A 24,935-nucleotide genomic window follows, 5' to 3' on the forward strand; every position below is an offset into this window, starting at 1 on the left:
GAGCTATTAGGCTTTAATACCACTTGAAAAGGCCTAGCTATATGTCCTAGAGCGGGGTGGGGGGTGAATAGGATTATGCCAAATTTAAAATAATAACAATGGAATAAAATAATAGGATAACCAAGAACAAGAAAGATAATAATTCACAATACAGAATATAAAGCAATCACAAAATCTAGTTGTTCTAGGAACAACCTTTTACCATAAAAACCAAGGGTTTATGGCAGGACAACCTTACTAGAACAATTAGAGAATTAAAAGTTAAAATTATAAAGGAACAGAAAGGAAATAGCAAGAATTGAAATCTAAACTATTACAACATTCCCCACAGTGCTTGAAATGTAAATATTACAACATTCATATCCACACATACATCCTACAATTTTGAATGATAGATGATATAGAAGTTAAGCAAACATTCAAACCACAACACACAAAGAATTATAGTGGTTCGCCTGTGTGCTCACCAACTGTTAAACAATAGCCACACAGATTGCTACTCCACTCCTAATATCCTCGCACAGGGGATCTCAGCGTTCATTATGAAAATAAGTTTCACAGGTTCACCTAAAACCTTCACATTTGTGTCTTTCAATAGGCTTACACAATTCAAAAACCCCACTTCTGAGTTTTCCTGGCTCTCCTCAGATAACCAATAGATTGAGATTTTTCTGGCTTAATCTCAAACTAAAACCAAAATGAAGGAAATTTACAATACAGTAAAATACCTGAATTTCTCATTTTGTAGCAGCCCGAAAGAACCAATCGGAGTAAAAGTTCGAATGTGGAAGTTCAATGTCCAAACTCACTTTGAAATGGTTCTAAGTTCTAATTGATTTTAAATTAAATCCAATTAGGGCTAGCTCTATTTGATTTTGATTCCAAGAAGTGGAATATCCCAATTCCTCTTTCAAATTAGATTGGAATGTAGAAACAAAATCAAATAAGAAAAAGCTAATAAAAGAGAATATTAAATATGCACAATTAGCTTAAGAATGAACACAGACTTATCTCAGAGTGATGCCTTGATTTTACTTGAATTGCATTGTAAAACTCTGAAATTCGTCATCTATTTATAGTTGTAGAAATTGCATCTATGACTGGTCCTGAGGACACTACGACTGGTCGTAGAACGAACAGATTTTTGAAATTTTAAGCGCAATTGGATAAAACCGTTTCACGACTGGTCGTAGGGTGTCCACGACCGGTCGTGAGCCCTCCACAACTGGTCGTGAGCATCCTATGACTGGTCGTGAGGTACCTGATTTGATCGTTGTAGTTTGAGTCGAAAGTACACGACTAGTCCTAGAATGAGTCGACACTGTTCCTACGACCGGTCGAGCAGTCTCCAAGACTGGTCGTAACTCAACCAAAAAATTTTGAAAAATTGCAACTTAGGACTGGTCTAGAAATTTCTTAGACTGGTCGAGCCAGAGTTAGGACTAGTCGAACAGAGTTCAGGACTAGTCTTAGAACAAACCAAACATCTATAAAATGATTCAATTTGAATTATGTAATAAAATGACCAACCCTAAGGTCAATCTAAGGTCAATCATACCTTGAAAGTAAGGTATGAACATTGAGACTTCATTTCTTTTGATGATAGTTGACCTTTGAAGATTGTGAAGCTTGAGATATTCTAGAGCTTGAATTACACTTCATCTTGCGTTGTACACTAACTTGAGTCTTTGAACAAGATCACTTCTTTCGTTGTAGCTTGTACTTGCATTTCTTGAAATGGTTTGAAGTAGTTATTCGTTCTTGACTTGAAGCAAAGTGTTTAGAGAGGTGATGCAATATCTTGATCATATATACTAATGAGCTACATAAGACATAGATTGATGTTTTGGCACCACAAAATTTGACAACGAAAGGAGCATAAAACCATAACACTTACACACCTATTGGCCAATTCTCCACGTGATCATGCAATTTGGCCATCTGACTTCATAGATAACATTCGAAGTACTGCTTAGACTAGGATGGAAGCCTTAATATCCATCGATGGTCAGATTTGAATGTAATCGGGCCATCGGATTACATAATTGAATACCAAGGCTTAAAAATATGGCCCAAAACCCATAATCTACCTATTCATCACTTAATCAGTACCAATGGATCATTTAACCATTAAGATTATTGTTGATCTCCACGCAAGAAAGTCCCTAGGACCTATTGGATGAAAATGAGTTAACCTCAAAAGAAATCTAGCCATTAATGCATTAGGAAATGCCATTTCACATGACGAAACAAGTTGTGGGGCCCACCTGAATTTTAGATTAGCCCCATTCTTGGGCTCGTGACCTTACGTAGGCCAATGAATTGGATGTACAGAGTGGATGTTACAGTGCATCACAATGGGACCTTCGTTTAGACGGTACGTGTGCACAAGGAGTGCACACCCCACACCACACTAAAACCTAGATTCCAGTCAAAGCAGGTTTAACCCGCAATACCTAAGGAAGGGAGATTCCTCCTTTCAAATTCCTTCTTCCCAACAGAATAGAAGGACGAACAACATTCGTTTAGGGACATTATGGTCCATCAGGACCGTCCATCTGTTCAATCCAAGCTATCCACATTTAAGCTGGGTCAAAACCGGACGAACCCTAGTTTACTTTGCATGGGGACGAGATCACACGAAGGCACAGATCCATCCGCATCTAGACCAAATGTGGGAGAAAAACTTGAAAACAGAAAACTATTTTCGTTCGCCTCGTTGACGACCAATATCAATCCCTGGTTGGAAACCATCTAAACCATCTGATCTACACTAGATGGAGATCATGCTTAGCGAGGGTCATGCTAAAATCCATCCACACTTCCTCCCTTTCCTTTTGCGAACGACGTTAGCAAGAAACCCAACACGACTCGGACTTTGCTGCATAGGAAACGTGGAGAATGATACTCGGACTCTGATATGGACCATCCATAATAGAGAGGAGGGACTTCCAACCCCCTTCATGTCGTCTGAAAAGAAAGCATAAAGGTGGAGAATTCGGTGTCCGCCGATCTCGTACATGGAATAACTGCACCACGCGGAAAGATGTTTCGTAAACACCAACTCTAGATGATTAGACTTATGATCTAGTGGGCTAGGGAACCTCGAAGGGAAAATCCAAGATGTTTGGAAGAAACATCTTGAATTCAAGATTTTGAAACCACCTGCCGATGAAATAGAACCTGATGTTCTCAACCAATCGCAGACCATTGATGTCCATCTTAGCGCCTGGAAGAAAAGCTTGAATGCCCACCTGATGCCCTTCCAAACATCTGGATATCCCAATAAAGAATAGAGGAAAGAGAGAGAGAGAGAGAGAGAGAGAGAGAGAGAGGTTTAGAAAGAAACCAATAGCAACGGACATCGCCTTCGTTGTTCTGTTGTTATCGGATGCACGACATGAACTGCGTAAGACATTCGCAGGAAGAATCCGAAGACTCTTACGTCTATAAATTCTACCTTGTCCGAAGGTGGGAGAAAGAGATAGCAAGAAAGAAAGAGAGAAGAAATGAGAAAGAAAAGAAAAGAGAAAGAAAAGAAAAGAAAGAGAGAGAAAGAGAAAGAAAAGAAAAGAGAAAGAAAAGAAAAGGAAAAAAGGGAAAAGGAAGAAAGAGAGCTGACGAGTCCAGGTTCGAGCCATCGTGACGACAAAAGGGATGACTAACTGAGTCAAACCGAGTTGACTCAGCCGGACGACTCACTAGATCCAAGCTTGATTAGACCGAGTGTAGTTACGGACCCAAAATACACCTAACTACCTTGACTAGATTTAGCAAAGCGATGCATTACTAGTCCGAAATCTTAGCCCGAGATTGACCCTAATTGTGTAATTCGCATAATAAAATAACCTAACTTGGAGAGACTTATTAATTATGCCAGAATTGGGACACAACAACATAAATCTAACAACAGTTAGAAGAAATCAAGTTTCAAAGGTGAGGGTTTTTATCTTTTAAGCTTACTTGATTTAAGATATTATTATCCTGCCATTTACAGGCTTTCATGACACTGTGATATTCTTTGAAATTGTTTAATTTATCAATAACAACTATTTATCTTTAAGGAATTATGGTTAAGGTGTGATGTTACTCCTTCATGGCCTTTGAAAATTTATGAGAAGGTTTTCCTTCAAGCTTGCATTAATCTAAGTTGATGTGAATTATCTTGCCTTTTACATGCTTCCATGATTTCTTCCTGCAATTATTTAATTTATCATCAATAATTATCTACCCTTTTGGGAATTATGATATAATGTTAATTACAAGTGATCTTTATGAATTTATGTGGGGCGATGGATACAAGCGTTGCCCTTGTCTTTATTAATTTGTTGAGTTAGCCCTTGCTACTCTTCTCTTTATTGAGTTGGCCATTACCACTATTCTACTGTTGAGTTAGCCATTGCTACTCTCCTTTTATTGAATTGACCATTGTCACTCGCCTCTTTATGAGTTAGCCATTGTTGCTCTCTTCCTTACTTTACTAGCCTCGTGCTATTTACCTTTGAGGCTTGGGCATGTGTCTTCATATTCCAGAAACCTCATGATTCGACTTTGTTCTCTATAAGTTCAAGTGATGTGTTAAGAGGTATCACAACTAGTGATTCAAATATTTTATCATGGATGTAATGCTCTCTGGGTAAAGGCTCTCTTGGTCAACACATAATTCCATGAGTTTTTGGGTAATGGTACACAAATCGATGTATGTAATTCGCAATGCATGTTACATGACTTTCGGGATTGGATGTTATAAATAGTCGCTCCATAAACAAATCGTGTCATGTAATTCATCTGACTCATATGTTGTGTCATTTTGAGGTGTTCACATAAATCCATTATAGCGTTGGCCATGCCGACAAATATCTGCAGTTATGGGATGCGGGTTAAGTCGAGTTTTCTATGAATTATATTCCACATTGTGATGATCATTACGTATGATGAACCGCACACACTTTGCTAAGCATACATCTCATATAGGTAGTTTGCGCATGCTGATACCCCTTGTAGTAGTAGAGTACGAGATGTATCAGAACCCTTACATTTCCTTTTAAATCTCTTGAATTATTGTTAATCTTAAAGGATAACCATCACTATGAGTAGGGCGTTGACCCTCTCCAACCGTACAGATGATGCAGGTGATGTATAGATTGAAGACCTAGAGGACCATCTCCCTGTGAAAGACTATATTGAAAGAATATGTAGATAGTTTTATGATTTAATTTTATACTTCCGCTGCGAACTCTGAAATTATAATAAGCTCCCATTGAAAGGGCATTTGACAATTTGCTAAATTCTCTAATTATTATGGAATGAGAATTATAGTTGATTTTATTCTCATGAATGGTACCTTCATAAATGTGACTGGATGTGATATAAAAAAATATGGTGCAATTTTTAAAGCATCCAATTCATACGTTAGTAACACCCAGTCTTCTCGGACATGAGTATAAACTCTAGCTGTGAAAATTCAAGATATTACACCCGAGGTCCTTAGCGAAGATCTTGGGATCTCGAGCGTATCACGGATATTCTCCGAGATCTTTGGAGAAGATCTTGGGTGGATCTCTCTTTAGATAAGATCTGATTATTTGGGATCAGCGGAGCTGTGCAGTAGGAGGCCGAGGTGGTGTTGGCCGACCTGACTTGGGGGTAATATGTAGATCTGACCCAGAGGTAGTAGGCCGATCTAATCTGGAGGCATGGGCCAATTTTCCCTATAGGCAGTGAGCTGACCTGGACCTTTATCGGCCTGATTCCTCAGGTCAAGCGATGGGTACTTTTATCTTAGTGACGATATTTTGAGCTCAACCTTATTTTTCGCTCGGTCTCGGATCAGGGGATGGTTCTTTCGGTCGCATCGGTTTATTGGCCGACCTAGGTACGCATGTGGAGCCTCGACCTAACCTCATCTCCTTAGTCAATCCATGTTTTCCCATAACAGTAACCCCCTACTTCCGAGCTTACGAAGCGGGCCTGATAAGTAAGTTGGGTCATTGCCTTTCAGGGTGTTGGGTTAATTTGTATTTAATGCCAGGTTAGGCGGCCACACAAGAACCGGAACATATCTGCAATCATATTACGTGGCACTCGAGACGGCATGTTCGTGGCTCAAGGTCATGCACGCTGTTAGGGAACCTTTTCGGCATTCGGCAAATGGGACGACGATTATGGCATGTTCTTGGTCGTGGAGTCATGCAACAAATGGTAGAGTCCCACGTGTTCGAGCGCGGGGGTCAATGAGCCTCTCTGGATGCCACATTGAATTTGTGCATTAAATGTCATGTAGATGGCTTTACTATAAAAGGGGATGCCCTAACATGGGGCAGGGTTATTTGCCCCTTTGCCCTTGCCATACCTTTCCTTCTTCGTCTCCAAGCGATTCCTAATAAATGACCTTCCGGTGTCTTCTCAGGCGAGCTTTCTTCCTCGATGAGCTTCGTTTCTGCATCCCTATTCCCCTCCCTCACTATTTTCTTCTTTTCTTAGAGTTCCCAGTAACCTTTAGGTCCACGATCGTGCCGAAAACATCTGGTCAGTGGGAGGGGGCATCTCATTGCGAATGGTGGGGCAGACGATCTTCGCCCCATGTCGAACCCACCATTGCCCTTAATGATGATGAGCCGGGATTTTTAGGCATCCTAGGAGTCCCGAATAGCTGAGCGGTCCCCGATGGAGCGAGTAGAGGGTGCAGAGGAGACTGTCCTGCCAACGAAGGAGACCAATTGGCCCTTGTCGGAGTCTGAGGAGAGGGGGCCAGTTAGATCCCTATTGACGGAGGCCAACCTAGTGATGATCAGGTTAGGGTATCACATTCCTAACAATCCTCCTGAGGGTAAAGTGGCTATTTTCTAGGTCGCCCTTCTATACTGTCTAAGGCTCCCCCTTTAGAGGATAGTGAGGAGGATCCTCATGTACTTGGAATTAGCCCCCGAGCAGTTGATCCCCAATGCCTGAAGGGCATTGGTGGGGTCATTCATTCTCTGGTCCGAGCTTGACCAGCTTGAGCTGACCGTGAATGGGTTTCTCCACTTGTACTAGGTGAAATCCAACCCTTTACACGAGGGTTGGTATTACTTTGTCTCTTGGCAGGGGATTGGCAAAGCCTTAATCAGGGACGTCCTGAACTCAAACAAGAACTGGAAGAACAAGTGGTTATGGGTGTCAAGGGACTGGGAGATACCATGGATTTCTGGGCTGAGCTCTTGGGTTCCGACCTCCTTCACTAATCCAGGTTGGTATGTCCACACATTGTGCTTTATTTTAATTTCTTCCTCCCCTTCTTTCTATTATCTAGCTATAGTTATTCATGGCAGTTCTGCCTAAGTGCCCTATTGGAGTGGGTGCAGAAGAATGAGCCAAAATTCCTGAGGTGAGGTTGGTGGACGCCAAGCTGAGGTCTTAGAAGTGCTTGATCACCCCCAACTGCTGCTCAAATTAGGTCTTAACTTATTTTTGACAAGTATATCTTTTAGGGGTTTAACTATAAGGTTTCTTTTCGCTTACTTATTTGCTAACCTTTTGTTTATTGTCATGTAGAAATGCCTGAATTGAGGGGCTTCAAGCGTAAAGCGCCCTCTCTGACCAAGTGGCCTAGAAAAAGAAGAAGACGACCTCAAAGAAAAAGGGGACGGTTGGGTCTTCGTCCACCACGGGCCGGGAGGCTGCGGATACCGTGCCGACCATGACTTCCATCGTAATTGTCCCCAAGGTGGGCGAGGTTGTTACGGGGTTGGCTCATGTTGCCGAGGCCTAGGCTGTCAGGGCCCAAAGGTTTGTGTAGATTAAGGTCGATATTCCCCCACTTGAAGTGGAGGGCCCGATGGGTGGCTGAGGTAATGAGGGTCAAGGTTCCCTCAGGTCAGTTTGTGCCTCAATGGAGGGCCTTTTGCCTTGGATTAAGCCGCATGTTAATAATCTCAAATTCACTAGGACGATGGACATGCTTCCGGATGAGGTCGTGGAATAGTTGGCGAGGCTCCTTATTAGGGTAGGTTTTTCTTTCAAAATTTTCTTCGGTTACTTAGTTACTTTTGCATTTTTTGATGTGAGTCAATTCACTCCTCTCCTGAACACTCATCGTGAGATATTGCGCAGTAAGGCAGAGTACAAGGAGGCTGAGGCCGCACTGCTGTAGAAGAACGTTGAAGCTGAGTAGCTCTGTTATGAAAATGCAGCTCTGAGGGCTCGAGTGTTGGGGGTGAACACAAACCTGAAGGCTCAGGTCGAGGCAGCGAGTGCAACCCTGAAGGCTAAGGTGGAGGTGGCGCTGACCGAGCTGGAGGCGTCTAAGAGGCTTCTCGCCGAAGATTTGGATAGGAGTGCTAAGTGGAAGTCTAGCCTGGGCGAGCTGAAGTGCGAATATAGGTTGAAGATGAAAGAAGCCCAAGCAGTCATCCCCATGGCTCGAGCGGTTGTAGTGAAGAAGTATAAGGCCTCCAAGGATTACGAGGAGGATAAGGACACCCTATATGATCTTGGGTACAAGAAGTGCCTCGAGGATGCCAAAGGGGCATATCTTGAGCTCGACCTCTCTGATTTTGAGGTCGACTATGAAATTATGGTGGAACCACTGTTTACTGAAGTATGGATATATAACCAAATGTTATAGAGGGGGGTGAATAGGACTTCTAAAGTTTTACTTCTTCTTAACTAAAAATTTTACCAATTTTGAGATGAGTTACGAGGACAACAAGAATAGTGACAAATTAATTGCTGCATTATATCAAACATATATTGTGCATAATTTTAAGTATTCAATTAATCAATATATATAGGAACAAATAATCATCACAAACACAATAATATATAGTGGTTCGGATATGTGCCTACTCCACTCCCGGCTGACGCACTCCCTCTTAGAGTGTGCCGGATTTCACTATCAAATGGTTTTAAATCAGGTTAACCATCAACCGTCACAACCTACACAAGGTTAACTAAAAAGCCTACACAAGGCAACTTAGATGCCTACACAAGGTGACACATCCTACACAAAGACACAACAAGGAGCCTACACAAGGCAACCTATGCCTACACAAGGCGACACATCCTACACAAGGATAACGTATTCTCCTATCGGAGGCCAGTGAAAGTCTTAGTATGTTAACCACTAAGTATCAGTCCTACGCAGGGAAAGATCTTCAGGGTCACTGGACTCTAGTGACATACTTGTAAGTAGATGAGCCTCATTGATAACTCATACTGAAGGTGATCTTCTTTGTTGATAGATGGTCTTCAGCTTTATTGATCAGCAACAGCTGTAGATGCTTTCTATTCAAGTTATCAGTGTTTGGTCAAGGTATTCTATATAATCTTCTATATAAAATGTTAGTCTTTAAGTGATGAAGAGATTCCAGAATATTTACCATTTAAGTGATTTCAGCCTAATAATTTGTCATTAAGATGTTGCTGAAAGTTCCTTGAATGGTGGAGTTCATTCTTCAATTTGCAGCATGAAACATGATTAAAATATACAACAGTCACACTACTTCTTTTTCTGCTGGGGACAGCTATGGTGGAAGTCATGGTCGGCACAGTATCTGCAGATTTTCGGCCCATGGTGGACGAAGACCCAACCATCCCCTTCTTCTTCGAGGCAGTCTTCTTCTTTTTCTGGGCCACCTCGGTTAGAGAGGGCGCTTTACACTTGGAGCCCCTCAATTCAGGCATTTTTACATGATAATAAACAAAGTTTAGCAAATATGTAAGCGAAAAGAAACCTTACAGTTAAACCCCTAAAAGATATACCTGTCAAAAATAAGTTAAGACCTAATTTGAGCAGCAGTTGGGGGTGATCAAGCACTTCTAAGACCTCAGCTTGGCGTCCACCGACCTCGCCTCAGGAATCCGTGCTTGTTCTTCTGCACCCACTCCAACAGGGTACTTAGGCAAAACTGCCATGAATAACCATAGTTAGATAATAGAAAGAAGGGGAGGAAGAAATTAAACTAAAGCACAATATGCGGAGATACCAACCTGGATTAGTGAAGGAGTTCGGAACCCAAGAGCTCAACCCAGAAATCCATGGTATCTCCTAGTCCCCCGACACCCATAACCACTTATTCTTTTAGTTCTTGTTTGAGTTCGGGACGTCCCTGTTAAGGCTTTGCCAATCCCCTGCCAAGAGACAAAGTAATACCAACCCTCATGTAAAGGGTTGGATTTCACCTGGTACAGGTGGAGAAACTCATTCACGATCAGCTCAGGCTGGTCAAGCTCGGACCAGAGAATGAATGACCCCACCAATGCCCTTCAGGCATTGGGGATCAACTGCTCGAGGGCTAACCCCAGGTACACGAGGATCCTCCTCACTATCCTCTGAAGGGGGAGACTTAGAAAGTATAGAAGGGCGACTTAGAAAATAGCCACTTCACCCTCAGGAGGACTGTTAGGAATGTGATACCCCAACCTGATCATCACTAGGTTGGCCTCCGTCAGTAGGGATCTAACTAGCCCCCTCTCCTCAGACTCCGACGAGGACCAATTGTTCTCCTTCATTGGCATGACAGTCTCCTCCGCACCCTCTGCTCGCTCCATCGGGGACCGCTCAGCCATTCGCCACTCCTAGGATGCCCGAAAATCCCGGCCGCTCATCATCATTAAGGGCGATGGTGGGTTCGACATAGGGAGAAGATCTTCTGCCCCACCATTCACAACGAGATGTCCCCTCCCACTGACCAGATGTTTCCGGCATGATCGTGGACCTAAAGGTTACCGGGAACTCTAAGAAAAGAAGAAAATAGTGAGGGAGGGGAATAGAGATGCAGAAACGAAGCTCACCGAGGAAGAAAGCTTGCCTGAGAAGATGCCAGAAGGTCATTCATTAGGAATGCTTGGAGCTGAAGAAGGAAAGGTACGACAAGGGCAAAGGGGCAAATAACCTTGCCCCATGTTTGGGCATCCCCTTTTATAGTAAAGCCATCTACACGACATTTAATGTACACATTCAATGTGGCTTCTAGAGAGGCTCATCGAAGCCCGTGCTCGAACACGTGGGACTTACCGTTTGTTGCATGACTCCACGACCGAGAACATGCCATACATCGTCGTCCCATTTGCCGAATGCCGAAAAGGTGCCCTAACAGCGTGCATGACCTTGAGCCACGAACATGCCGTCTCAAGTGCCATGTAATATGATTGCAGATATGTTCTGATTCCTGTGTGGCTGCCTAACCTAGCATTAAATATGAATTGACCCAACACCCTGAAAGGCAATGATCCGACCTGACCAGACCAACTTACTTATCAAGCCCGCTTTGTAAGCTCGGAAGCAGGGGGTTACTGTTATGGGAAAACATAGATTGACTAAGGAGATGAGGTTAGGTCGGGGTTCCACATGCCTACCTAGGTCGGCTAATAAACCGATGCGACTGAAAGAACCATCCCCTGATCCGAGACCGAGCGGAAATAAGGTTGAGCTCAAAATATCGTCACTAAGATAAAAGTACCCATCGCTCGACTAGAGGAATCAGGCCGAGGTCAGATCGGCCCATGCCTCCAGATCAGATCAGCCTACTACCTCCGGGTCAGATCTACATATTACCCCCAAGTCAAGTCGGCCAACACCACCTCGACCTCCTTCTGCACAGCTCCGCTGATCCCAAATAATAAGATCTTATCTAAAGAGAGATCCACCTGAGATCTTTTCCAAATATCTCGGAGGATATCCGTGACATGCTCGAGATCCCGAGATCTTCTGTAAGGACCTTGGGTGTAATATCTTGAATTTTCATAGCTAGAGTTTATACTCATGTTCGAGAAGACCGGGTGTTAATAATGTATGAATTGGATGCTTTAAAAATTGCACCATATTTTTTTATATCACATGCAGTCACATCCATGAAGGTATCATTCACGAGAATAAAATCAACTATAATTCTCATTCCATAATAATAAGAGAATTTAACAAATTGCCAAATGCCCTTTCAATGGAAGCTTATTATAATTTTAGAGTTCACAGTGGAAGTATAAAACTAAATCATAAAACTATCTACATATTCTTTCAGTATAGTCTTTCATAGGGAGATAGTCCTTTAGGTCTTCAATCTATACATCACCTGCATCATCTGTACGGTTGGAGAGGGTCAATGCCCTACTCATATTGATGGTTATCCTTTAAGATTAACAATAATTCAAGAGATTTATAAAGGAAATGTAAGGGTTCAGATACATCTCGTACTCCACTACTACAAGGGGTATCAGCATGCGCAAACTACCTATATGAGATCCATGCTTAGCAAAGTGTGTGCGGCTCATCATACGTAGTGATCATCACAATGTGGAATATAGTTCATAGAAAACCTGACTTAACCCACATCCCATAACTTCGAATATTCGTCGGCATGGCCAACGCTATCATGGATTTATGTGAACACCTCGAAATGACACAACATATGAGTCGGATGAATTACATGACATGATTTATTTATGGAGCGACTATTTATAACATCTAATCCCAAAAGTTCATGTAACATGCATTACAAATTACATACATCGATTTGTGCACCATTACCCAAAAACTCATGGAATTACGTGTCGACCAAGAGAGTCTTTACCCAGAGAGCATTACGTCCATGATAAAATATTTGAATCACTAGTTGTGATACCTCTTAACATATCACTTGCACTTATAGAGAACAAAGTCGAATCATGGGGGTTCTGGAATATGAAGACACATGCCCAAGCCTCAAAGGTAAATAACACGAGGCTAGTAAAGGAAGAGAGCAGCAATGGCTAACTAACAAAGAGGAGAGTGACAATGGTCAACTCAATAAAAGGATAGTAGCAATAGCTAACTCAACAGTAGAAGAGTGGCAATGACCAACTCAATAAAGAGAAGAGTAGCAAGGGCTAACTCAACAAATTAATAAAGACAAGGGCAACGCTTGTATCCATCGCCCCACATAAATTCATAAAGATCACTTGTAATTAACATTATATCATAATTCTCAAAAGGGAAGATAATTATTGATGATAAATTAAATAATTGCAGGAAGAAAATCACGGAAGCATGTAGAAGGCAAGATAATTCACATCAACTTAGATTAATGCAAGCTTAAAGGAAAACCTTTTCATAAATTTTCAAAGGCCATGAATGAGTAACATCACTCCTTAACCATTATTCCTTAAAGATAAATAGTTAGTATTGATAAATTAAACAATTTCAAAGAATATCACAGTGTCATGAAAGCTTGTAAATGGTAGGATAATAATATCTTAAATCAAGTAAGCTTAAAAGATAAAAACACTCACCTTTGAAACTTGATTTCTTCTAACTGTTGTTAGATTTATGTTGTTGTGTCCCAATTTTGGCATAATTAATAAGTCTCTCCAAGTTAGGTTATTTTATTATGTGAATATCACAATTAAGGTCAATCTTGGGCTAAGATTTAGGACTAGTAATGCATCGCTTTTCTAAATCTAGTCAAGGTAGTTAGGTGTATTTTGGGTCCGAAACTACACTCGGTCTGCTCAAGCTAGGATCTAGTGAGTCGTCCTGCTGAGTTAACTTGGTTTGACTCAGTTAGTCATCCCTTCTTTCGTCGCTATGGCTCGAACCTGGACTCGTTAGCTCTCTTTCTTCCTTTTCCCTTTTTTCCTTTTCATTTCTTTCTCTTTCTTTTTCTTTTCTTTTCTTTCTCTTTCTCTCTCTTTCTTTTCTTTTCTTTCTCTTTTCTTTTCTTTCTCATTTCTTCTCTCTTTCTTTCTTGTTATCTCTTTCTCCCACCTTCTGACGAGGTAGAATTTATAGACGTAAGAGTCTTCGGATTTTTCCTACGAATGTCTTACACAGTTCATGTTGCGCATCCGGTAACAATGGAACAGCAAAGACGTTGTCCGTTGCTATTGGTTTCTTTCCAAACCTCTCTCTCTCTCTCTCTCTCTCTCTCTCTCTCTCTCTTTCTCTCTTTCTCTCTTTCCTATATTCTTTATTAGGATATCCAGATGTTTGGGAGGACCATCAGGTGGGCATTCGAGCTTTTCTTCCAGGCGTTAAGATGGACATCAATGGTCTGCGATTGGTTGAGAGCATCATGTTCTGTTTCGTCGGCAGGTGGTTTTGAAATCTTGATTTCGAGACATTTCTTCCGGACGTCTTAGATTTTCCCTTCGAGGTTCCCTAGCCCACTAGATCACAAGTCTAATCATCTGGAGTTGGTGTTTGCGAAACATCTTTCCGCGTGGTGCAGTTATTCCGTGTACGAGATCGGCGGACGCCGAATTCTCCACCTTTATGCTTTCTTTTCAGACGACATGAAGGGGATTGGAAGTCTGTCCTCTCTATTATGGATGGTCCATATCAGAGTTCAGGTATCATTCTCCGCGTTTCCTACGCAGCAAAGTCCGAGTCATGTTGGGTTTCTTACTAGCGCCGTTCGTGAAAGGAAAAGGAGGAAGTGTGGATGGATTTTAGCATGACCCTCGTTGAGCATTATCTCCATCTAGTGTAGATCAGATGGTTGAGATAGTTTCCATCTAAGGATTGATATTGGTCGTCAACGAGGCGAACGAAAATAGTTTTCCATTTTCAAGTTTTTCTCCCACGTTTGGTCCAGATGCGGATGGATCTGTGCCTTTGTGTGATCTTGTCCCCATGCAAAGTAAACTAGGGTTCATCCGATTTTGACCCAGCTTAAATGTGGACAGCTTGGATTGAATAGATGGATGGTCCTCATGGACCATAACGTCCCTAAACAGATGTTTTCCGTCCTTCTATTTCGTTGGGAAGAAGGAATTCGAAAGGAGGAATCTTCCTTCCTTAGGTATTGCGGGTCAAACCCGCTTTGACTGGACTCCGGGTTTTAGTGTGTTGTGGGTGTGCACTCCTTGTGCACACGTACCATCTAAACGAAGGATCAATTGTGATGCACTGTAACATCCACTCTGTACATCCAATTCATTGGCCTACGTAAGGTCATGAACCCAAGAATGGGGCTGATCTAAAATTCAGGTGGGCCCCACAACTTGTTTCGCCATGTGAAATGGCATTTCCTAATGCATTAACGGCTAGATTTCGTATGAGGTTAACTCATTTTCATCCAATAGGTCCTAGGGACTTTCTTGCGTGGAGATCAACAATAATCTCAATGGTTAAATGATCCATTAGTACTGATTAAGTGATGAATAGGTAGATTATGGGTTTTGGGCCATACTTTTAAGCCTTGGTATTCAATTATGTCGATCCGATGGCCCAATTACATTCGAATCTGACCATCGACGGATATCAAGGCTTCCATCCTAGTCTAGGCAGTACTTTAAATGTTATCTATGAAGTTAGATGGCCGAATTGCATGATCACGTGGAGAATTGGCGAGAAGGTGTCGTAGGCTAGATGAACAATGGATCTCATGATTCCACGCTCTAAATTTAAAATGGTCAGTTAGATCTATCTATTAATGAAATTGAGATGTTCAAAGTAGGTTTTTATAATGATGTGATGGTCCTAGATTGATTTATGGATGGAGATCATTCTCAACAGTCAGATTTGTGTCAGAGAATAAGTCTAAGGTTATGAGAGTTAGATTCATATCGTACACATGTACATATTACGTTTCAATACTCAGATATTGAAAAGTTCGTGATGTTACATCGGGAGACTCCCCCACGAGTTCGGGATCCGATTCCCTCTATGGTATGTCCCTACTAAATAGGGATATCTCCTCTATGTCACCGCCTCTCCTCAAATATAAATAGGAGCATCTCTAATGATGAAAGATACCGAAAATCTTTAGCCTAAAACCCTTTACTCGACTAGACTCATATTTCCAACTTGACTTAGGCATCGAAGGGTCCCCTGTGTTAGCCATGGTCTCATTTGTCCACTCCTTGTGCAGGTATACGAAGGTCCAGGCATGGCTAACCGGATTTTTGCATCAACAAACACCATTCATTATACGTTCAACCCCACTTCCAACCCATTCATGCATATCATACAAAAGAACATAGACATTCATCAAATAAGTACTTAATTACAACATATATCAAAGTCATTTTTTTTTGTTTAAAGGGTTGAGGTTGACAGTCAATCCATTAAGGGTCGAGGTTATCACAAAAACAGTAAGGGTCGAGGTTGACAATCTACCTTTAACGGTTGAGTTTGTCATACTGATAACCTCGACCCTTACTTTATGCCAACCTCGACCGTGCTAAAAGTTGACAATCTCGATCCTTATAGAATGACAAGCTTAATCCTTACTGGATGACAACCAAGACCCATACACTATGTATGAAATAAGAGTGAAAATGGGTTGGGGTTGCCATTCTGAAGTGATCCAAATTGTCAACATTCCTAAAATATATCATTTTCACATTCATAGTCCACAACCACTACCACAACGAACACAATAATAACCTCCACCCACAAAAATCATCGTATTCACAAATGAAATCACTTCTCCCCACAACAGTCCCTTTCCAAAAAATTAATTAAAAAAGCATTTTAAATACTATCCACGTACTTGTGGAGGCAATTTCTATGGTTTTCAGTTATGGAAGAAGGCATTTTACACAAGTGAAAGAAGTCGAATATGGAGAAGATGATACCGGAGAAAATCATGCTAAAAAACGGTGCCAAAGGGGTTCATGGTGCATTCCAGAGAAGAAACTTCGAAATGGAGACGTGGGGTCGAGTTCGAGAAATAAAATTGGGCCCTACAGTTGTTTTCAGCAATATAAACCCTCTTCCATACGACTTATGTGGGTCCTATCTTCAGCTTTTGGTCAAATCCACTCTGTTCATTCTTGCCAAATTTTTTAAGAAGGGGAATGTTTAGAGAATGAATAACATATTCTGATCGGGTGGCCCACAACAAAACAAAATAGTAGGTATTATTTGAGCAAATGCTGGGTATTTTCCCTTATTGTGGCCATTGATAGCTTAAAATGACATGAAGGTAACACTTTCTTAAGAAAATCTTAGGCCAGGAACATCACCAATGGATGGATCTACTTTCTAATGGGCCACGTGATCAAACAGGTACAATATATTACATCGGGAAGCGTAATTGTTTAAATTTCTTGCACATTTTTTTACGGTACAAACTTATGATTAATTGGGAACCATACACACCAAGCTCTGTGGACCCATAATGATGTTTATATGTCATCCAACATATTAATAATTTCACAGATACATGGATGAAGGGAAAATACAAATATCATATTTATACAAAATGTTTGTGGCCCACCAAACAGTTTTTAGTAGTACTGTGCAACTCACACTATTTCTTGTGGTATAGTCTACTTCTTATACAAATAAACTCCAGTTTTGGGGTCATATATTGTAATGAGCTAGTACAATAGATGGATGGTGTAGATCAAATACTTGAATCACATTGGGCCCCACTACCATGAGCATTACCATCCACCGTAAGATGTCTCTCCTATCATCATTACCTACCATCTGCCTACAATGCGCAAGGCTTCATGCAGGAGCAATTGCGTCCTATTTATATTTAAAAAAGGATCAGGGGACTACGTATGGCATATTTGTAAACCCTTTTCGTCATGGAAAATTCTAGGGGTGCACATCGAATTGGTAGAACCGTGGAACCGGACCGGAATCGACCAAACTGTCCGGTTCGGTCTGGTATTAGAGTGCACCGGTTCTGGTTCCAGTTCCAAAATTGAAAGAACTGATTACATTGGTTCGGTTCTCGGTTTGGAGGTATGTAGAACCGATCCGAACCGTGAACCGATTCGTAGAACTGAACCGTGGATCTGAATTACGGAACCGAACCATGGAACCCTTTGATTGTTTCCATATTTGATTCATGATTTATGGTTTACAATGCACCATTTGATTGTTTCCATATATGTATTTTAGCACACCTTATACAATATCTAAATCATTCATCAAATGGATCATAACACAAATGAACATGGCGTGATTATAAAATAAAACATGAAATTGGGCTGGATTATAAAAAGCCCAGAATCGTGGAACCGATCTGGAACCGAACCGATTTTATCGGTCCAGTTCCAGTTCGGTTCTAGGGTGATAATGGTCCGGTTTCAGTTCTGAATATCGTAGAACCATTGGGAACGGTTCAGTTCCAGTTTCACCCTAGAACCGGACTGAACCGACCCATGTGCACCACTAGGAAATTCATCCTTACTATAGGTTAATACGGTCAAAATCCCAAATCATTTTCCTTACTCTGGTTGTAGGATGGATGACACATGTACACTGAGAAATCGTGTTGGGGTTACATGTAGAAATCAATTTGAGCCGTCCAAATTGTTATCCCAATTTATGTGGATCATAAACCTAAATTTAATTCATTTAATTATTTATCTACTCGATTGGAGTATATTTGTTGGACCAATAAAATTAAAAACTATTCAACAGTCCTAATTCACCAAACATATGACCACAAATCAGAGTTTTGGAATTGATATACCAATATAATTGTTGAGATATGGCTTATCTAAAATGGGTCCGAAAAATCGTACGGTTGAAATTTGGGTTGGCATATGGCATATAACAAGAATATAATTTATTAGTATATGTGTATCAACCATCAAAGTCTACTGGCGTATCAAGTAACTCTCCAATGCAGCGACGTGGATTCCCTGCCAAAGGCTGTAGCAGAAACTCCCTGCGACTGGAAGCTAGGTGGAGCCCACCGTGATTTTTGTGAGATATCAATACCGTCCATCCGTTTTTCCAGATCATTTTAAGACATATTCCGGAAAATAAGACAAATCTAAAACTAAAGTGGGTGGCACGAGAGAAAACAGTGAGGATTGAATGTTCCGTTGAATGATGCTTGGGCCACAGAAGTTTTGAGTCAGGCCAAAAGTCTTGTTATTTCAGTTAATATCAATAGGAATGACCTTATGAGCGGAATGGATGGAATATAAACATCTTCAGTGGAACCCAGTGAGGTTTCACCGTTGGCCATTTCCCTACCATTTTTTCCTGGTAGTGCAGCCCACCTGTGTCTTGGATCTGCATCATTTTTGAGCCCGTGACCTAACATAATCTGAAAAAAAGGATGGACGGAGTAGATATCTCGAAAACATCACGGTGGGCTCCATCTAGCTTGCCGTTGCAAAGAGTTCCTGGTAACGCTTCCTGCAGAAACAAACGGAGGGTTATTTGATGCCGCACCATAAAACACTTGATGCACAGGCACTCAGAAATGTAACACATGACAAACGTCGACAAATATTAAATCGTCTAAATTGAGAAAATCACTGGTTATAATTCAGGGCCCCATAATTAGATTTGCCGAACGATTTTAAAGTCTGATTTTTGGATACATGTTTGTTGTAATAGGACCGTTGGATATTTTCATTTTTTACCATCCAAAACATGGAAAATAATATGAGTTTTATATCATCGAAGAAGAAGTTTAATTTTTAGTTTATGATACATCTAAACAAAAAACTTATATTTTGGACCGTTCAATTTGAATTATTTGTATTCTAAGTCTGCAAATTTTAGGTAATTTACAAGTGCATGCGTGTCATCGATCACGCTCTGCCCCTATATCAATTTATTTTTTTTTCCAGAGAAATGCATCAGCAAGTCAGCATCATTGGCAGGGTCGTTATTATCATCAGTCATTGGCAGGATCGTTATTATAAGGATTAGGACCGGTTAGAAGACTGTAGAATATTCTCGGTAAAATGCTCTTTGAGATGGGGATTTATTTGATACTCACATTGGTTATAACGCTTGATGCACAGGCATGTGAAAAAAAATATAAATGTTTTATATTAACTCAAAATTAAACCGACTAAATTGTTGTAACCAATATTTATAAAGTATAAGCTAGAAATTAGATTGGTTGGACAATCATATTCTCTGATTGGTGGACACTTGTTGTTTGAAATAAGACCATTAGATATTTTTCACTTTAAGTGTTTAATAATGCCTAGAAATCTATCACTACCAAAAAATGGAAAAAGGCTACGGATAAAAGCCGTAGCCATCGACCTATGGCTACGGTTTTAGTCCATAGCACGACCGTAGTCGTAGGTTCCGTAACAATAGGTCTTGAACCTATGGCTACGAATTTAATCCGTAGCTATTGATCCCAATAGCTACAGATATAATCCGTAGCAATTATATCTATATTGAAAACCACAAACAGCTACGGATATTATTTGTAGCTAAAATTCCGTAGCAATATGCCGAATTTAATAATGGCTACAACTGTCAGATAACCGGATACGGTTAATATCCGCAGCTATTTCGTACATTTAAAAAAATATATAATCATTTGTTCATTCAATTTTCACCTGCATAATTATTCATTCATTCCATTATAATCAATTACAATCATTCATTCATTCAATTACAATCCTTCATTCAATCAATTACAATTACAATAATGCTGAAAATACAAATCATTGGCTTCATTAGAGAAATTTGCTCGACTTCACCCTGAAATTTCAATGATAAAGAATTGAAAGAGAAGATATATTTTGACGGTATGATATTTTTTTCATAAGTAAATAAGCCTTTTTCAGCCATCACCCACCTGAAGAATCAAAAACCGATTGTTGTCCAAGTCCACTCCCTTTCCTTTCAATTTCTTAGTGACCTCTGTAAGATTACTTCCACGGTCATTTATGTAGTACTTTGAAGAGTTGTCTCGAAATGCAACTCTAGTAATGACAAAGTCACTTCCTGCAACAACTTCGTATATTCCATCATCCTACAAATAGTCATGGCATTCATAAATCAGAATGACTATTGGGGGAAAGAAAAACAAAGTAAAAGAAGTGAATCATGTATAACTATTTTTTTTCTTAATGAATTAATAAAACTCAAAGAGGAATGAAATTGACACAAAAGGAATGGTCTCACCATATGGTTTGTAGGTTTAGGTTAGGGAGTTGAGATTATGATTAGGTGTAGGTTTAGGTTTAGGGATTTGAGAATACATTTAGGTTTTAGGTTTTAGGTTTAGGTTATAGGTTATAGGTTTAAGGAATTGAGAATAGGTTAAGGTTTAGATTTAGGAAATCGGGTTCGGGTTCAGGATCGGGTTTGGGTTTGGGTTTTTAAGTTTAGGTTTAAGTTTAGATTAGGGAGTTGAGATTAGGATTAGGTGTAGGTTTAGGTTTAGGGATTTGAGAATACATTTAGGGTTTAGGTTTAGGTTTAGGTTTAGGTTATAGATTATAGGTTAAGGTTTAGGTTTTAGGTTTAGGTTAAGGTTAGGTTATAGATTATAAGTTGAGGTTATAGGTTATAGGTTAAGGTTAAGGTTATAGGTTTAGGTTAAGGTTTAGGTTTAGGTTTAGGTTATAAGCTATAGGTTTATGGAATTGAGAATAGGTTCAGGTTTAGGTTTAGGAAATCGGATTTGGGTTCAGGATCGGGTTTAGGTTTGGGTTTTCAAGTTTAGGTTTAGGTTTAGGTTAGGGAGTTAAGATTAGGATTAGGTGTAGGTTTAGGTTTAGGGATTTGAATATACATCTAGGTTTTAGGTTTAGGTTTAGGTTTTAGGTTTTAGGTTAAGGTTTAGGTTTTAGGTTTAGGCTAAGGTTAGGTTATAGGTTACAAGTTTAGGTTATAGGTTATAGGTTAATGTTTTAGGTCATAGATTTAGGTTTAGGTTTAGGTTAAGGTTAAGGTTTAGGTTTAGGTTAAGGTTTAGGTTTAGGTTATAAGCTTTAGGGTTATAGGAATTGAGAATAAGTTAAGGTTTAGGTTTAGGAAATCAGGTTCGGGTTCGGGATCGGGTTTAGGTTTGGGTTTTCAAGTTTAGGTTTAGGTTTAGGTTAGGGAGTTGAGATTAGGATTAGGTATAAGTTTAGGTTTAGGGATTTGAGAATACATTTAGATTTTGGGTTTAGGTTTAGGTTTAGGTTATAGGTTTAGGTTTAGGTTTAGGTTTAGGTTTAGGTTTAGGTTATAAGCTATAGGTTTAGGGAATTGAGAATAGGTTAAGGTTTAGGTTTAGGAAATCGGGTTCAGGTTCGGGATCGGGTTTAGGTTCGGGTTTTCAAGTTTAGGTTTAGGTTTAGGTTAAGGAGTTGAGATTAGGATTAGGTGTAGGTTTAGGTTTAGAGATTTGAGAATACATTTAGGTTTTGGGTTTAGGTTTAGATTAAGGTTTAGATTTAGGTTTAGGTTTAGGTAAGCTATAGGTTTAGGGAATTGAGAATAGGTTAAGGTTTAGGTTTAGGAAATCGAGTTTGGGTTCGGGATCGGGTTTAGGTTTAGGTTTAGGTTAGGGAGTTGAGATTAGGATTAGGTGTAGGTTTAGCTTTAGGGATTTGAGAATACATTTAGGGTTTAGGTTTAGGTTTAGGTTTTAGTTTATAGGTTAAGGTTTAGGTTTTAGGTTTAGGTTAAGGTTAGGTTATAGGTTATAAGTTTAGGTTATAGGTTATATGTTAAGGTTTTAGGTCATATGTTTTGGTTTAGGTTAAGGTTATAGGTTTAGGTTAAGGTTTAGGTTTAGGTTTAGGTTTAGGTTATAAGCTATAGGTTTAGGGAATTGAGAATAGGTTAAGGTTTAGGTTTAAAAAATCGGGTTTGGGTTCGGGATCGGGTTTAGGTTTGGGTTTTCAAGTTTAGGTTTAGGTTTAGGTTAGGGAATTGAGATTAGGATTAGGTGTAGGTTTAGGTTTAGGGATTTGAGAATACATTTAGGTTTTAGGTTTAGGTTTAGGTTTTAGGTTATAGGTTAAGGTTTAGGTTTTAGGTTTAGACTAAGGTTAGGTTATAGGTTATAGGTTAAGGTTTTAGGTCATAGGTTTAGGTTTAGGTTTAGATTAAGGTTTAGGTTTAAGTTTAGGTTATAAGCTTTAGGATTATAGGAATTTAGAATAGGTTAAGGTTTACGTTTAGGAAATCGGGTTCGGGTTCGGGATCGAGTTTAGGTTTGGGTTTTCAAGTTTAGGTTTAGGTTTTGGTTAGGGAGTTGAGATTAGGATTAGATGTAAGTTTAGGTTTAGGAATTTAAGAATACATTTAGATTTTGGGTTTAGGTTTAGGTTTAGGTTATAGGTTTAGGTTTAGGTTTAGGTTTAGGGAATTGTGTTTAGGTTATTAGTTATAGGTTATAGGTTAAGGTTTAGGGAATCGAGTTTAGGTTATAGATTATAGGTTAAGTTTTAGGTTTAGGTTATAGGTTTTGGGATTTGAGAATATGTTTAGGTTAAGGTTAGAAGTTTAGGTTAAGATTATAAGTATAGGTTTAGGTTATAGGTTATAGGTTAAGGTTATAGATTAAGGTTATAAGTTTAGATTAAGGTTATAAGTTTAGGTTAAGGTTATAAGTTTAGGTTAAGATTATAAGTTAAGACTTAGGTTTATGTTATAAGTATAGGTTTTAGGATTTGAGAATAGGTTTAGGTTAAGGTTAGAAGTTTAGGTTTACGTTATAAGTATAGGTTTAGGTTATAGGTTAAGGTTAATGTTGTAGGTTATCGGTTTAGGTTATAAGTATAGGTTTAGGTTAGGTTATAGGTTAAGGCTTAGGGAATTGAGTTTAGGTTATAGGTTCAGGTTATAGGTTTAAGTTAAGGTTTAGGTTATAGGTTCAGGTTATAGGTTTAGGTTAAGGTTTAGGTTATAGGTTTTGGGATTTGAGAATAGGTTTAGGTTATAAGTATAGGTTTAGGTTCAGTTGTAGGTTAAAGTTTAGTGAATTAAGTTTAGGTTATAGGTTTAGGTTATAGGTTATAGGTTTACGTTAAGGTTTATGTTGTAGTTATAGGTTTTGGGATTTGAGAATAGGGTTTAGGTTATAGGATAAGGGTGTGGTCCCTGCAAATACAGATATAAACACGGCCTGCTCTAATCGGCCAGGCCCTTTCAATGTTATCCATAGGAAATGGACAACTTCATCTTGGTCATAACAGCGGTTCCCACCTTCCAGGGACCCCCGCTCATCCGGATAGCTTCGACGCATATCCGGGTCTGCTCCATTAATGGTGACCAAATACATAAACACGGCCTGTCCAAATGGCCAGGCCACTCCAATGCTATCCATAAGAAATGGACAGCTTCATCATAGTCATAACAACGGTTCCCACCTTTCATGGACCCTCGCTCAATATCCGGATAGCTCCGATGCACATCCGGGTCTGCTCCATCAATTTTTACGAAATTATGCATGTCCTGCTCATAAGCATGCCTAATATTGCTAATGCATGGGATTCAGTACAAATACCTTTTCATGATTCAAAGAAGGGAACTCAGAATTTTCCTTACCTTCTATTGTATGCTTCGAAGGTGCAGATGGCCCCTGAAACACACATACATCCTGAGAATCGCTTCTCAAAACCGCAGACTGTTTTGTTTTGAAACTCGATCATCTCACCTGAAAACCTGTCACATAATGAATAATTGTAACCACAATGATAACTATTGTGAATGCACTATAATGAACAAATTATTATTATTATAGATAACTGTAATTACAACATAGATATCATGCACACGATATCACATAATGTATTGTTTGATGAACTACACATGTGCATTCTTGACAAGAGACGTGCCGGATGCTTGAGTAATCAATACAGGAATGTACAAGTAAAACCATAAAACCAGAAATACTCACTGCATTTTCAGGATCTCCTCCATAGTTAAAGATCTTATTCTAAAGCCCTTCTCCCTCCTCCTTTACCTGGGCTTGGGACCGGCAATGCAAGGAGTTGCATTGGCGAAGTTAAAAAAGGGCTTAAGCTCCATTTGGTTTTTAAAAAAAATGTTTTCATAAATACTAATGTGATGACCAAATGGAGCCCAAGACTATAAATATGTTCAAATATAGAGTACAAAATTCATTTAATATTTTTTTAATAAAAAAAAAATAAGTGCCAAATTAGTTCAAAATTAGTTCAAAATGCACACTACACATGTTCACTTATAGAGTACCAAATTTGTTCAAATTATTGAATTCTCAAAGCCTCTTTCCCTCATTGCACAAATGATCCAGGACCGGCCTCTCCAAGTGTAGATGCGA

General features: G+C 39.7%; 1 long non-coding RNA gene across 1 annotated transcript; it reads right to left on the reverse strand.

Annotated features, from left to right (window-relative positions):
• Positions 1-20,256: 20,256 nt before the first annotated feature.
• LOC131239948 (uncharacterized) lies at positions 20,257-24,406 on the reverse strand. The gene is made up of 3 exons (XR_009168520.1): positions 24,179-24,406; positions 20,487-20,663; positions 20,257-20,389 (listed from the first exon to the last, which is right to left on the reverse strand). It is a non-coding gene; the product is annotated as an uncharacterized LOC131239948 (long non-coding RNA).
• Positions 24,407-24,935: the final 529 nt, after the last annotated feature.

The sequence above is a fragment of the Magnolia sinica genome, chromosome 3 (genome assembly GCF_029962835.1).
Source record: "Magnolia sinica isolate HGM2019 chromosome 3, MsV1, whole genome shotgun sequence".
Classification (NCBI taxonomy): domain Eukaryota; kingdom Viridiplantae; phylum Streptophyta; class Magnoliopsida; order Magnoliales; family Magnoliaceae; genus Magnolia; species Magnolia sinica.